At 38.4% G+C, this 12,502-nt stretch overlaps 1 protein-coding gene across 1 annotated transcript in view; it reads right to left on the reverse strand.

Annotated features, from left to right (window-relative positions):
- The window catches only part of CNTNAP2 (contactin associated protein 2), a 2,098,245-nt gene that overhangs the window by 1,675,516 nt on the left and 410,227 nt on the right, over positions 1-12,502 (reverse strand). The gene's annotated exons all lie outside the window — the stretch shown is intronic.

A 12,502-nucleotide genomic window follows, 5' to 3' on the forward strand; every position in this document is an offset into this window, starting at 1 on the left:
AATAACTACAAATAAACACTCGCTCAAAGGTAGGCTTTTAAAAAATTTTCTTCTTCTGAAATATTAGTGTTTAAATTGTGTCACCAAAGTTAAAAGTGAATAGTCTTTCTGTCTGTGAGGCTGTTGTGTTCTAATTTTTCACTCTCAATCACTGGCCTTTTGCCCAAACCGATCGCCCTCTGAGACAGGAGTGCGTGAAGGGGAGAGACTAAAGACTAAAGGGGAGGGGAGTGAGTCAAAAAGACGTTCTGCAAACTCATTGCCACCCTCTGCTTCAGGATGGGGTTCTTAGCCCAGAGGTAACAACTTCTGGTACTGAGGAAAAGTTCTCCAATTCTGTCAGCTAGCAGTTCATTATTTATTGCTTCTACTATTTTCAAAAATAACAAGAAAATAAATTAGACTTCTGTTTCACAGATAAGCTAAAAGCAAATGTGTCACATTTATGAACCAGTCAGCCTAAATGAACGCTGTATTCCTGACCTGAACAAAACAATTTAACTTTAGGTCAAAAGTGGAATTACTAAGTAATTTTACTCCCTGTGTATGTGTAAACACGTGTGTGTGCGCAGAATCTAAGGGAACAAGACAAAACATACCACTGAATTTTATGAAGGAAAATGAGTATTGTTTCTGTTTTTTGTTTGTTGTTTGTTTCGTATAGGAGGGAGAGAGAAAGTGACAGCCAAGCATCGGAAATACTCTTTACCTGCTAGAATCACGACATACCGGTTTGGAACGATGCTTAGAGGCCTTTAATTCTTCCATAGTTGAGAATCTCCTCAATGAGAAACCCATAAAGAGATTTCTATGGCTGAGGCTAAAATTATGCAATGGTGGGAAATACTTACCTTCCTAAACAAAGTTTTAAACTTAGAGTCCTTATCATCAAATAGACTAAATCTAAAATGTCTTTATTCAAGTTCAAAGAGAGCTAGGTCTTCTCCAGTCTCAACATCTCTGATTTTGTCAAACATGATTCATACGACAGGGTTGCAGTCTCTTTTCCTCTCTCTTAACATGCTCCAATTAGCCTATAGTTCTCTTTAAATGAGGTGCCCAGAAACAAACTCAAGTTTCCAGATACAACCAAGTGAGACAAAATAATAATACCTGATGTTTACTGAAATAATACCACATTTATTATGTACCAGACACTATGATATGCAATTTATCATTTATCTCTTTTAATTCTCTTAGCAACCCTATAAAGAAAACTCTGGGGAAAAGCGTGAATTAAAAAAGCACTAAATAAACTGACCAAGAGCACACAGCTCATGTTGAAGCCTGGATTTACACCTAATCAGTTTGACATCAAAGCCTCAGGAAGACAAAATCACCACACTGATCTGTTTTAAGTCTGATAAATAAAAATAACTGAGTCCCCTTTATGCACTGCTGCCAAATCTTTCTAGTCCTTATGTGGGTGTTCTTTTCCAACCAAACGTAGGCTAGTGTGCTTAAACATTTTAAGTATGGCATTTTAAAATCTCACACAGTGTTCCAGGTGCTTGAGTTATGCTTTGGGGTCATGGTCTATCATACAACACTTCCATCATCTTGCGTTATTTCTTCATGTCATCACTGGGAAAAAAAAGTGGGGGGGGAAGGGGGGGCACATATGTTTATATATCTTCTTCTAAATCATTTAATCATTTCATAGATCGTAGAAACAGAAGGGCCCAGAGAGACAAATGTCACTTGACCTTTATCTTCAAGGTGACATCATGTGTCAGCACTTTTTTGCATACTGTCCCGTCATTCACAAATTTATGTTTTCAGCTCCTGTACACGGATATCAAGTCCATATCACCGACTTGTTAAACAGTCCTTTTCTTCCTCTATGAACAGTTCTTTTTCTGCTTCTTCCACCTTTCGTTTTACCTCTGGCCCTAACTCCATATTTTTGTAGAATATGGTTATTTTTACCCAAGGTCACACATACGAGAGGAAATACATCAAACATATTATATTCTGGGGAATTCAACACATAAAAAAGTGTCACCCTTTCTTTACTTTCTGTGACTTTACCTTTTCATACTTTTTTAAAATGAAAATAAAATAATAAATAAAATAAAAATATTGGAGTATCCTTGATTTACACTGTTGTGTTAGTTCTGTTGTACAGCAAAATGAATCAGTTATACATACACATCTATCCACTCTTTTTTAGATCCTTTTCCCATATAGGTCATTACAGAGTACTGAGTAGAGTTCCCTGTGCTATACAGTAAGTCCTTATTAGTTACCAATTTTATATATAGTAGGGTGCGTATGTCAATCCCAATCTCCCAATGTATCCCTCCCCCCCATGCTGTTTTATATAACTTATTATAGTCTTGACAACTATAATGGCAGCATAAAAATTTTGTTGAAAATCCCTTGTTTTTTGGAGAACGTGTTAGGTGCCCCCTCCTACTCTGCCCCCTGGGTTCTTTGGGATTTCCATTACTAGGGATTCTCAAAGTCCTTTCCTCTGGATGTAACTAGGGATTACCAAAACAACAACCACAGAAACAAAAGACAAACAGAAAAATAGCAGGATTGCTGGTCAAGTTTGGGAAATTCTAGATTAGACAGTCTAGGCTAAGCAAGCCTCTGGACTTTTTTTTTTTTTTTTTTTTTTTTTTTTTGCGGTACGTGGGCCTCTCACTGTTGTGGCCTCTCCTGTCGCGGAGCACAGGCTCCGGACGTGCAGGCCCAGCAGCCACGGCCCACGGGCCCAGCCGCTCCACGGCACATGGGATCCTCCCGGACCGGGGCACGAACCCATGTCCCTTGCATCGGCAGGCGGACTCTCAACCACTGCGCCACCAGGGAAGCCCTGCCTCTGGACTTCTTGACCTCCCATAAACCATAATATAATAATGTCATTTTGCATCTCCAAGATTGTAACAGAGTGTTTAGTATCTTTAAATTTATATAAGCCCAGAATTCCAAAGGAGGAAAATGTAAAGTGTACATATTTATTATGAAAATGATCACTATTAGTTAAAGGAGAGATATACTTGCATCACTTTTCGGATACTTGTAAAAAGTCTAAGTTTCGATATTGATACATTTTTCCTTGGTACAGAAAAAAGAATAACTCTGAATTTTACAAAATGATATACAAAAAACACATACATAGATATCAATTATTGGATACAAGATAAGGCACTATCTCTACCTCCCCTACCCCCGAATTTAGAATAGTGAAGCCAAAAGGTAGAAGCAGGTTGTTCAAAAATAACTGCTCACCGTATTCCATTCTATTAGAGAAAGTTCTATGTTACATTAGCCAGCATTTACTGGTCAGGCAATTATTCCTTGATAATCAAGGAGAGAGTAAAAAAGAGATGCTCTGTGTCTACAGACAAAAGTATCGAGGCACCTTATGTCAACATTCATATGGAAATTTCCTCTGCAGTACTGAGTTGTACTTAGATACTAGCTGTGCTGAAATGGGGCAGAAAACTAGGATAGCCAATCTCAGAAAGAAGCAGGGATAAAGCAACTTTCCTTGCAAAAGTCATTGAGGTGACTTGCACACCCTGCTACATCTTTGGAGGGAGAAAATATGCATGTAGTCCCTGCAATGGGCCTTGGGAGCTCATGCATTTAATTACTGTCAGATCCATAGAAAGCTACAATGACTTTTCATAAAACATTCAAGTATACACTTGTAAGGCCATCTCATTAACACATCTTGACACTGTCTTGGCAGATAGGAAATTATAACAACTTAGATAAGGTGACACGTGACACTGTCTTACAGGAAACTCATTCGGCCATCTGCCTACCCAAACAGATATCGTGCTCTTCTTTTCTGTAATCTCATTCACAAGGAGCAGAAAAATGTTTTATCATGCTCATCCGTGAGCCTGAAAGTCAATGGAGCTCTGGGCTATGCTACCTAGACTAATTCAGTTTCCACTGTACTTATGAAAATTAAAATTATGGCATTATTTTCCAAAATGAACTGAGGTGCTGGAAGTGTACTCAGCTACTAATCAGCCTTTGGGAAGACTTAATTTATTCTACTGGAAAATGAACATTAAATTTTTCACAAGGATATCAGGAACTAGTAATATATCAGTAATTAGTCTTCCATTCTTTTCACTCAAGATAAAGTATGTAAGTGTAAACCACACATAGGTGGGTATGAAATAGATAAACAGAAAAGTCCCCATAGGGAACCAAGGATGGAAGATCGTTAGTCTAACGCTAGAAGTAGCCACAGAGAAAAAGAAAGATGGCAACTTGTTATTCACTTGACTTGAGGGCACGCCTAAATAAATTATCTAATCCGAACAGCCATTCCTTGGAATAAATATTACTGTCATACTGCCTCCATTTAGTAAATTGTTAAGGTCACAGAGCTAGGACACCGGGAACCAGAAAACAAATGCAAGTCTTCCTGACCTCAAAACCCGACTTCTTTCCTTTAGAGTATTTGGAAAGATTTTTTCATGTAGTGCACTGGTGAGAAGTTGGTTTCTTTCCAATAAAAATCAGGGAAATCTGTGAAACCTCTCTTTGAGGCAAAAGTACGGAGGCAATGGTACCTTGAATCAAGAGATCATAGGAAGCCTTCGCAGTTATGTGGCATAATAAGAAGGGGATTTGTAACCTACAGAATTTAGAGCATAGAAACAAATATTGTTAGAGCTATAGAAACACAGTTGATGAAGAACTGTTATTTTAAATCAGAACGTTGATCAAGAGATTGGTAATCTAATACAGTATTAGTAATCAGTAATTATTAGTAATTAATAATTATCTAATTAATTAGATTAAAACAGTATTACTACCAATATAAGGAAACCGCTAATTTGTATTAATTAAAAGGTGAACTAAATGTCTACCTCTCTGAAGGAAATTAGGAGAACAATAGCAACAAAATGGTAAGAAGTAGACAAGAATCTAGCCAGAGATATTGCCTCATCCAGGTCTGACTAAAGGTTTTATTACTACTGGAATTGGGTGCTTTTAATAGGAGATTGCACATGTTGTTCAATAGTAAGACTTCAGCCTCACGTCAATCCTTTTGTCATCTTTATTAAATCTTTAGAAAGCCCAAGCTGCAAGAAACCATTTGGGTCTTCTTTGCATGGATGGATCTACCCAGTTACCTCTGCAGTCAAGATGCTGGTGCCCTGATTGGTCCGTCATGCACAGCGCTAGCACAGGTCACAATCTTGGTGCTACTTAAAGTATGCATACTTCTCAAAATTAAGTATTTGGAATGAATTTTACTTTTCCATGTAATCAAACTTGAAAAATACGTCAATATATTAAAATGTTCCAATGTTCCATATGTTTAATGTTCCAATATATTAAAATACACACCAAACTTAATAAAGCCAAGTGTTCACTAAACAGCATTAACATAACTATTTAAACAGTGAAAGTAACAACTTAGTGGGTTTTCTGATATATCCCTGACAAGAATTAAACTAAGCAGGAAAGGAAATATAATTGGGTAATTTAGTACAAAAATAAATTAATTAAACCAAATTACCTCAAAGTATAACCCAACTTTAAAATTTCTTTTTATAAAAAGCAATGAAAATAGTCAGTTCCTAGACTGCGGTCTAATAATTAAAACTATATCTTTTTCACTGCTATACTTTCAAATATTATTAAATTGGTTGATGTTGATATCTATTTCAGAAATTTGTTTTGAAAGTACTAACATAGTTCATTAATTGTTCTTTTTTTTTGGACTCATGACACTTTAGGATAAAAAGGAAAAGAAAAAAATATATTATTATTAATATGTGACTTCTTTTTTGAGAACTTTTCTTGAGAAAGAACACGGCGTGCCAAGATTGACGTAGAATGGATTCCTATATTAGCCATGAAATGCGGTCTCGATGTAGTCTAAACCTCTTTCAATATCTTATTATTCTTGTATTTGGTATCATTCCTAAGCCATTTGTTACAGAAAAGGGTGTGTACGGGGGGGGAGTTCTTTTCTAAATTTCAGTTCTACTTCACAATTGCACTGTCTATTGAGAACTATACCCCATTACTTCAACCAGAAGAGGAATATCAAATGTAGTCGTCTATAGTTTACTGTGTGATTCCAATTAGTTGCTATCGAGGTAAAGAAAGAAGTAACTTTTTTAAAAAATGAAGTATAGTTTGGTGCTGGGGTGTATGTTTTCTTTTAGTTTTTAACTCAGACACAAAAGTCCAAAAGCATCCTTATACTGTGAAGAGCTTCCTAGGCTTATGAAAAACGCAATTGGCAATGAGAGGATTAGAATCCAGATTAGGTTACTTGCAAATTTTCTGCTCTATCAGTGGAATCCTTCAAGATAGGTTCCATTAAAAGTCTACAAATTCAAGGACTGCATCTTAGAAAAATAATTACTATGAAATGCATTTGGTTCTCCTAGAAAACAACAAAATACCTGATCCCTTACACCATGGAAAGCAAAAGATAAAATCTTTCTTAAAAATATAAAAGGTCGGCTTCCCTGGTGGCGCAGTGGTTGAGAGTCTGCCTGCCGATGCGGGGGACACGGGTTTGTGCCCAGGTCCGGGAGGATCCCACATGCCGCGGAGCGGCTGGGCCCGTGAGCCATGGCCGCTGGGCCTGCGCGTCTGCAGCCTGTGCTCCGCAACGGCAGAGGCCACAACAATGAGAGGCCCCGTACCGCAAAAAAAAAATAAAAAAATAAAATAAAAGGTCATCTCCCCTTAGCAGAACTCTAGTTGTGAATTGGATAGAATTTATTGCTATATGCTCACTCTTGTGATAAATGTTGCAGCATCTTGAGGAAGGTTAAAGAATTGCTGGTTAAAGGACCTGTAGCATCAAACTGTAGTCAACTTCACGTTGCCTGAGAGCTAATGTGACCTGTGAGCCTAAGATGGTGGCAGGCAGCCTGGCTGGTGCAGCTCTGTCCTGCTGTAGCTCCCTGGCAAAGAGGCCACTGCCATTCCAGAATGAGTGATTTATCCGTGAATATGCATGAGATGCTAATTTGCAAGGATTCAGTGAAAACTAAGTGTTTTGATATGGAAGACTGGAATAACAAAAAGGGAGGAGTGACGAAATGGGGTAAATATACCATAAGCCTTGATTACCCTGAAAGTATAGCAGGCATCGAGTTTATCTTTTCCTGAAAGCTTGCAGTTTTATTTGCTTGCCTATTTTCAGCATGACATGGGCCACTGAGAGAAGAGAGTCAAAACCACTTACAGTTTATTTTAAATGGAAAATAAATGGTTTATGAGCAGATTTCTTCTAACAACTTTAAAAAATAATTTGAGGCCTACGTTTTGAAGATCTCAGTTTTTTGTTGTTGTTAGCAACAAACTTCTAATTTACCTTTAGACCACAAATGGTTTTCTATATCTAATTAGTCTTATTCATTAGCTTTACCTTGCTTCTTTTTTTTTTTTTTTTTTTGCAGTACGCGGGCCTCTCGTTGTGGCCTCTCCCATTGCGGAGCACAGGCTCCGGACGCGCAGGCTCACCAGCCATGGCTCACGGGCCCAGCCGCTCCGCGGCACGTGGGATCTTCCCGGACTGGGGCACGAACCCATGTCCCCTGCATCGGCAGGCGGACTCCCAACCACTGCGCCACCAGGGAAGCCCTGCCTTGCTTCTTCATTAAAAAAAAAAAAAAAAAAATGCTACAAGCAAATTCCAGAAATGGAACGTAGAGCACAACAATGTGGGGTTTTCTCCCCCTTACTGTTATTTTTCCTGAAACTATAGTACTGTTTAATTCTGACATATACTATGCTTTCTTCTGGAACAGAGTCTGTTATTTAAAATTAACAAGTAAGAAATAGCTATGAATATACCTTCAGATGAACAGAATGAATTCCCTGAAGAGGATTCCTAATACTTTTTTCTTTTTAATTGAATTTCTCTACATTGTACCAATTGAAACATGTACTCAGCAAATGAATAAATACTATAGAACCTCTCACAAAAGATTTACCTGGTACACGTTCAGGAATCTTGGAGCTACATATCGCGCCCTGAGAGATGTGTGTATGTTTGTGTGTGCATGTAACTTCACAAATATCTGAGTCTAATGTTTAAAAAAGAAAAATAGACAATTAGAACTGAGTTAAAAATAATGAGACAGAGTGAACAGAAAAGGCAGAGTCGGCTGTGGTGGAAAAAACACTGGATTAGGAATTAGAAGATCTAAACTTAGACCTTGGGTCAACGGTTAATCACGTGATCTTTGGCAATCACTTAACCTCTCACATACTCAATTTCTTATCTATAAATATGTATAATAAAGACCATTTTTCTGTAAGGGAGTCTTAGGAGGATATAATCCAATAATATATGTAAATGTACTTTGTAAATTACTAAGTGCCACACATATTATGTTTCCTGTAAATTCAATTGATAGTGTCTGACATTCATGTCTTTGTATCTCAGTTTTCTCATCAATAAAATGAAAGGACTGGGATTAAATGCTTTCTCAGCATTGTTAGGAGATCCAAATGTAATGTTTTTCTAATACAAAATAAGGTTTGGGCATGTGCTCAAACAATTGTAAAGTCAAAGGGAAGGGATCAAAAATACAGAGGAGGGGTTTTCTCTGGTGGTGCAGTGGTTGAGAGTCTGCCTGCGGATGCAGGGGACACGGGTTCATGCCCCGGTCCGGGAAGTTCCCACATGCCGCAGAGCGGCTGGGCCCGTGAGCCATGGCCGCTGAGCCTGCGCGTCCGGAGCCTGTGCTCCACAACGGGAGAGGCCACGGCAGTGAGAGGCCCGCGTACAGCAAAAAATAAATAAATAAATAAATACAGAGGAGGGTGCAGAGCAGAGAGTGGAGGCTGCCATTACAGGGGAGGGGGAAGGTGGCAATGGACAGAAGAAGCCAAAATAGAGGAAAATGTATTAATTAGTATTAATTATGAATTTGAAACAATGGACTCAAGTCATAATATTGATTTGAGGTAAGTAACAAATGCTATCTTACCAGATCTAGTCAAAAAATAATTCAGGAAGAAATATTACTCAGATGGCCATTTGAGACTCGGACATATTGACTTGTCAGTTTCCTTGTGTGTCTCTGATTGCCTTTTTATTAGATTTAGACCTCTCTTTCTCTCTCTGTCTCCATCTTTATTTTTATTTAGGCACATAAAGCTTCCAAATCCTACCATTTATCTTTATGTACACAAAACATGGGAAGTATACATGAGACCCTCCCTTCGCCTACAAGCTATTAATTGTAGCTTCTAGATTCTAAAATACATTCTGACAAAGACAGGAAATCATATAAGCAATGGCCAGGAGAGAGGTCAGGCGTCCAAGACCAACACTATAAATTCAAATCAGAAAACAGCTTAAATACAGCAGATGTCTGGTCTTAACTAGGTAGAAACAATGCTGAGTTCTCTCAAAAGGAAGTAAAGAAAATAGGCAGTAGAAGATGCCCATTCATTAAGGAGCTGTGTGGAAATCTACCAAGGATCATTGCCCATCATGTTGTGGTAGCCCTAAAAAGTGGGTTACTCAAACAAAACTGAAGTAACCTATTATAAAAAAATATATATTTATTAACCAGTTTCTATGTGCCACAAATTATCTAATTTAATTCTCATGGTGACCTTAGGAGATACAGGAAATTAAAGGCTCAGAGAAGTTAATTACTTGCCTAAGGCAATACTGGGAGTAACTAGAACAAGATTTCCACCTCAGCACTGAAGAATCTTATCCCCTCCAGGTGGTCACAAAGCACAGAGCGGCTGCTTCCCACTAGCAATCTACCTTACGTTTGGTAGTGTATATATGTCCGTGCCTCTCTAGCGCTTTGTCACAGCTTACCCTTCCCTCTCCCCATATCCTCAAGTCCATTCTCTAGGAGGTCTATGTCTTTATTCCTGTCTTACCCCTAGGTTCTTCATGACATTTTTTTTTCTTAAATTCCATATATATGTGTTAGCATACGGTATTTGTCTCTTTCTGACTTCACTCTGTATGACAGACTCTAGGTCTATCCATCTCATTACAAATAGCTCAGTTTCGTTTCTTTTTATAGGGAGGGTGGGAGGGAGGGAGACGCAAGAGGGAAGAGATATGGGAACATATGTATATGTATAACTGATTCACTTTGTTATAAAGCAGAAACTAACACACCATTGTAAAGCAATTATACTCCAATAAAGATGTAAAAAAAAACAAAAACAGGGCTTCCCTGGTGGCACAGTGGTTGAGAATCTGCCTGCCAATGCAGGGGACACGGGTTTGAGCCCTGGTCTGGGAGGATCCCACATGTCACGGAGCAACTAGGCCCATGAGCCACAACTACTGAGCCTGCGCATCTGGAGCCTGTGCTCCGCAACGAGAGAGGCCACAACAGTGAGAGGCCCGCGCACCGCGATGAAGAGCGGCCCCCACTTGCCACAACTAGAGAAAGCCCTCACACAGAAACGAAGACCCAACACAGCAAAAATAAATTAATTAAAAAAAAATTAGTAATGAAACCCCCCCCCAAAAAAAAGAATCTTATCCCCTAAGCAACATTGCCTTTCTTAGGCATCAAGAGGCAGAGTTCCACATCATCCTCTGTTTTAGTCTGTGTAGCTGGTCCCCGTAATCTCCAAGAGTTTATCTTCAGGGAAATTGTATTCTTCAAGTCTATTACAAAATGTTAGTAGGAACTTCTTTTCTGATTAGTTGATTAGATACTTAATAAGAGCTTGGTACTTAACAAGATACTTGACAAAATCTCCTACTTTGCCCCTTGGTTGATCTGTAGACTTCATAGAATAAGAGCATTTAATGTACCTATTAATGCTGGACATTAGGGGAAATATAAGAATCTGAGCAATACCCATGGGTCTAAGATGTTGTAAGACAGGATCACCGGACAGTATCTCCAAAGACAAACATCTTAACTAAACTAGGGAGACAGTGTTCCATTTATAGGCTCACTTCTACTATCTTTCCTGAACATTCATCCACAGCTTATGGAGGGAATTGAGAATATGCGTCTGAGGCTAAAATGAAAGATGTTGTGATGGGGCGAAGAAGCATAACCTCTGCAAACTTTGCTCAAAATTAATTTCTTTGAACTGGTCTTACAATATTGCATTGCCTGTTCCCATGATGCTAGCAGACACCATGAGATCAAGAAGTTTACTTATATTCCGTGAACCAACTCTTCTCTAGTTGTACTATATTATCCTATCACTCCAGGGAAGCCAGAACTCTAGCAACTGGTAGTAGATAAATATTTTGATTGGATAATTTCTGTATGGCAAATTCTTTACCATGGCCTCTGGATAATGAGAAAGGAGGCAATGTATTTTACGTCTCAGGATCCAATGATATGTAGTATTAATGACACCATGAGTCTAGAAGTTCTTAAATGAATACAGGGTAAGAGCTGTGAGAGTTCAGAATGCAATGGTTTGGAAGTCGTCTTTGAGCTTGTAGCTTTCACGTGGCCTTGAAGGACGAGTAATATTTAAAGGGGGAAAAAAAAAAGAAAAAGAATGAGATCTTCCAGGCATGAGCAACTGCAAGAATAAAGTTGCAGAATTGGCAACACTGGTCATATTCAGGGGACTGAAAAACAATAACCATCTGGTTGGACCACAGGATTCATATTGCAGAGCATGTTCCTGAAAATGTAACTGAGAACTGAATCAATTAAGTTGTCCATATTTCTTAGTCAAATAAATGTGATATTTAACCCTGTATCTGCCACCCTGGACAAGTTAATTTCTCTAAAACTGTACTTTCTATCTGTAATATAAGGATGCTTGCTCACAGAGTAGGAGAGTAAAATGTGATTCTCTATATAAAGAATCTAATACAGTGTCTGGTGTGTAGTTTAAGTATCTACATGGTGTTTTAAAGTAATAATAATAAATACACTAATAGCATTGGATTATCCTCACTAAATTGAATTTTAGTTTTAATAAATTGGACACTGAAATTCTTTGATTGTTCTATAGAAAGCCTAGAAATTTAACTTCAGTTTTAGCTATAGATTTAGTACAACTGAACTTTTAGTTTCCGAACTTTTTGTTTCTTCATCACAAAAACGAAAGCTAATGGCCATAAAATTTAACAGAGGTTTCAAGGATATATACAGTAGCATTAAAAATAATTTTTAAAATGTCAAATCATAGTTGTCATTAAGTGTTGAGACAAAGCCCTATCTTAATAAATTCAACCAATGTTTCTTCTTCTTTTTTTTTTAAATAAATTTATTTATTTTTGGTTGCATTGTGTCTTTGTTGCTGTGCGTGGTCTTTCTCTAGTTGTGGCGAGCGGGGGCTACTCTTGGTTGCGGTGCACAGGCTTCTCATTGCGGTGGCTTCTCTTGTTGTGGAGCTTTAGGCGTGTGGGCTTCAGTAGTTGTGGCACGTGGGGCTCAGTAGTTGTGGCTTGTGGGCTCTAGAGTGCAGGCTCAGTAGTTGTGGCACATGGGCTTAGTTGCTCTGTGGCATGTGGGATCTTCCCGGACCAGGGCTTGAACCCGTGCCCCCTGCATTGGCAGGCGGATTCTTAACCACT

This window comes from Phocoena sinus, chromosome 9, assembly GCF_008692025.1.
Source record: "Phocoena sinus isolate mPhoSin1 chromosome 9, mPhoSin1.pri, whole genome shotgun sequence".
NCBI lineage: Eukaryota > Metazoa > Chordata > Mammalia > Artiodactyla > Phocoenidae > Phocoena > Phocoena sinus.